A 4,005-nucleotide genomic window follows, 5' to 3' on the forward strand; every position below is an offset into this window, starting at 1 on the left:
ACGAGGCAGGGTAGAGTCCTGCTCGCTGTCCCACAGCTGCTTTGCAAAACTCAGCAAGATTAAAAAGAGAGCTCAGAGCACTTAGCACCCACAGCACAAAGATGCTCCAAGATAACAAAGAGCTACTTTTATATCATTGTGTTTTCCTCCCTTTCCTGCATTAAGTAAGGCCACTTTAGCCACAAAATAAAAGGTTGCCAGTTTGCTAGCGGGTTCGGTACTGCGTGCATGAGTAGGATTGCTAAGCCAGCTTTCAGCTCTTGGGCCATATTCAGTTTGAGTACTTTGGGTCACGTGTAAGGTCCTTTGGAAAATGGCATTTTATTGAGGAAGAGCAAATGAGAAAATGTTTCAGCAGCTCAACTATAGCTCACAAACTGGCTTGCATTCTTTCCTGAATCCTGACACAGGACAGGGCTGTAGATTATCCTCTTATAAAGAGCAGAACACCTTGAGATAGTGACATTAATATATATTTCAAGTCCTTTCAGCATTTTGTTAAATCACTGGTATTGTCTCACTGGTATGAAAAGAAAGATTATCTTTGAACTCAATGGCAAAGTATTGTTCTGTAACTAGACAACCCATGTACAAGATCTCAAAAGATCACAGAGATGTTCTCACGTAGGCATGGCAACCAACTTCTAACGACAGAGAAAAAGGAAGTATTGATTTATACTTATGTTAAAGGACTTAATTGGGCTGACCCCAAAAGTCAGTTTAGCTCAATGAAACATGCTTTCTGGTCTAACTTTAAGACAGAGCACTATTAAAACTTTCTGTTTAAGGAGGAAACGCTCTATCAGTGCTAAGTGCCCAGACATCAGGTTTCCAGACCGGTAGGGTAGATGACAGCCCAGAGAACGTTGTAGAATTTCTTTCTACTTCTGTGGCGTCAGGACTTCACCCAATCTCCGCAACCCCAAAAGGAGGAACAGACGGCAAATGCTAGCTCAGCTATAACAGTGTATGCCACTAAAGCCAAGTCTGGCTATGATGTTGTTCTTGCTAGTTCCTGAAAGTAAGCTGAACAGGAGTAGCTGTTGTAGGGTGCTCTTAGCCCCAAGCAGATGCTGATATTGGTGGTCAGTCACCATGACGCAAGTTAAGCTACCACTTTTGGTTTCAGACACTAACCTCTGGGCAGCCTTGGACTGAGATGCAAATCAGGGTGGAATTTTATACCCTTAGTCTCACTCTGCTTACAATACTTTTGGCACTAACCACCAAGCTACTGCTGCAGCGATGCTGCCAGAGATGTTTTGCAATGTCAGGCTTTATAGAGGACGGGACCAAAGTCCGGTCTCATTAAAGTCAGTGGGCACTGACACCAATTACACCGTGTTTGATCTACGGTGCTTAGTTCTGATGCCTCCCATTGGCACTGCCAAAGGCAGAGGAGACCTTTGTGATTCTCTGCTGTGACCGCTTGCATGGCACAGACCAAACAGCCTTGATGAGATTTCCTCACTGCATGACCTGGCGCTCCCTTTCCCATATGACTAGCCGCTGTCAGTTGGACTCTGAGGCAGTTGAGCTGCACGGTGGGTCAGAAACCCTGTTTGATGGCAGCAGCAAGGCTTATCTGCTATGGATAAAAATGAATTTGAGTTTGTTGTGGGCTTTGAAGGCTCCTTGAGAAGCTCGTTATTTGTGCAGCAAATCTTGGTGCCCCAGAGGAGAAACAGAGAGAAACTAAATGACAAAACCTGGCATCCTGTGGAGCTCTATTTGGTGTCTGGTTTATTGGAAGCAAGGAGTTAAAATGCAGATGATCCCAAATTTACATTTCAGCAGACTCAGCACAACCAGCTCACTCTCTGGCCTAAATAAAGTGCATTTCCTCAGCCCCATCTTACACAGTTCCCTTGTCCTTACAGTGTTGCAAGAGTAAGGACTGAGGAGGAACTGAGGTCCCAGGCTGGGCAGCCTAGCTGACGCCTGCGGCTGGTATGAGCTGGGAGCTGGGTGGAAACACGTGTGCTACCAACAGGGCAGGCAGCTGGGGGGAGGCAAGGGGTGGGGAGCAAGCCAGTGCATCCACCTAGCCCAGCTCTTTGCAGTTCCCCACAGCCCAGGGCCACGCTCAGCAGCTTCTGACCCCTGTAAGAGGTGCTCTTCCCTTCCTCGTTGGCTTAGGGCCCGATCCAAGCTCCATTGCAGCAGGCTGAGGGCAGGTTAGAGCCTACCCTGTCATTTGGAAGTGTCTAGTGGTGCCGAGATGGAAGATCCCAGCTGAGCTCCATTGTTGCAGTTCCGCTTCCTCGTCACTCCGCACGCTGCTCTCCTGAGCTTTACCGGGGTCCCGGCCAAGGAATGATCCAGACGAGGTCAGTGGGGGTATTGCAGTCCATTTTAATACAGCAAAAAAACCCAGATCCATCATTTTTCTACCTGCCTGCTTATTTTTAACAGCTCGTGCACGTTCTCAGCTTGGTTGCTGGAGCGAAATGCAGGCAGAGAGAGGCTGTCAGGCTAATGGTTAGAGCACAGGCCCAGCAGTCCACATTCCTGGGCTCTGTCCTTCATTCCTAGGCAATTCATTTCGCTGCCCCGCTGTTGCTTATGTCTTCAGGATGGTGATAACACTGGCCCACCTCCCAAAAGCCTTTACAGAAGAGTGCACTAGTTTGTTTCTAACAACTCATTCACGTCCTAGGTACATCTCTTTGACACCCCAATGGGATATCAGTTCCCTAAAGCATTTCTAAGCCCACGAACAAGCGCACGTGGAATGAGTAGCTTATACAGTTTACGGCTGGTTTCAAATGCAGGTGACTTAACCTCTTCAGCGCCCGGGCTTTGCTTCCTGAAATGCTTGGAGGTGACTCGCGTGGACCCAGGGAAAACGCCCTGCGGTAGGAGCTGAGGTTTTAACCAAGCCAAGTGTTGAGCAACTGTCAAGCAGAGAGTTGCAACAAAGACTATTCAGATTGAAACACTAGAGCAATCAGAAGTGAATTTTTAACTCGGGATGAGGAAGTGAATCCAAGCGCTGAGCACGGAGCTTGACTCATGAACAGCGTCTCGCTTAGATCCGTAATTGGCTGCACAGATGTCCCAAAAGTGCCACCGAGAAGTGTATGGGTTGGAAAGAGGGGATGTTGTTTCCAGCAGGTCCGACACAGGACAGACAGCCCCCGCTGCGGAGGGGACTTCTGGGGTTCCCCAGACTGCCACCAAATTTGCCCGTGTCTTCCTTCACCTTCTGCTATTGTTTGCTGAGCTGATAAAAATCTTGCATTCTCCGTCTAGGATTTTGGCTGCCCAAGGCCTCAGAGGCCAGCTGCAGCTTTGGGGCAGGCGTGTGGACTTCCAGAAAAACAAATTATTAACCTCAGTGGCTAAATCAGACATGCTCAAGCCCAGAGGTCTCTTCCAGTCAGCTCAGTGCTGGGGCAGCCTCCCACCCCAGCGTGGCACAATGGCCCCAGCACTGCATGGAAAGTGAAGACCCAGTTCAACCACTGATCCATAAGGTGACCAAGCCCCTCTCCATTCTCTGAGCCTCAGTTTCCCCATCTATAAAATGGCAATAATGTGAGTTGAGATCTCTTTTTGAGATCTGTGAATAAAAATGCTCGCAGAGCTAGTTGTTATCACCAGGCTCCACTCCTCTCCCTCAGCACAACTTATTCCATGCCAGCACTTTCCACTTCATGTTGTGTGGTCAGTTTTTACCCTCACACCACACTTCTTGTAGGAAGTGGCATTTGATCCCTGTTCGGTACAGCAGGCACAGAGTTCAGTCACAGCACCATATAAATAATAAAGATTTCATTTTTATTTTCTGACCGAGCTTGCCCAAAGACTTAAAATGGAGTCTAGTGGGTCCTGCACAGATTTGGCAAGCAGGACACCTGAGTCCTATCTGCGGCTGTGCTGCTCACGGTAAATTTGGACAAGTTGCTTCTCTGCTTGAGAGGCTTTGGTGCAAGGTGATCTGTTCGTATCATCATCATCATCATCATCATATTTCAACTAGCGTTATCCTGTTTCAGCAGG

The 4,005-nt window shown here is 48.1% G+C and overlaps 1 protein-coding gene across 1 annotated transcript in view; it reads left to right on the forward strand.

Moving 5' to 3' along the window:
* The first annotated feature begins 2,047 nt into the window (after window positions 1–2,047).
* Window positions 2,048–4,005, forward strand: part of PIGR (polymeric immunoglobulin receptor) — a 38,261-nt gene continuing 36,303 nt past the window's right edge. Inside the window, exon 1 of the mRNA XM_025205459.1 lies at window positions 2,048–2,330. The gene's annotated coding sequence lies outside the window, so the exon portion shown is untranslated. The remainder of the gene's footprint in view (window positions 2,331–4,005) is intronic.

Source organism: Alligator sinensis, unplaced genomic scaffold (genome assembly GCF_000455745.1).
Source record: "Alligator sinensis unplaced genomic scaffold, ASM45574v1 scaffold1322_1, whole genome shotgun sequence".
Taxonomy (NCBI): domain Eukaryota; kingdom Metazoa; phylum Chordata; order Crocodylia; family Alligatoridae; genus Alligator; species Alligator sinensis.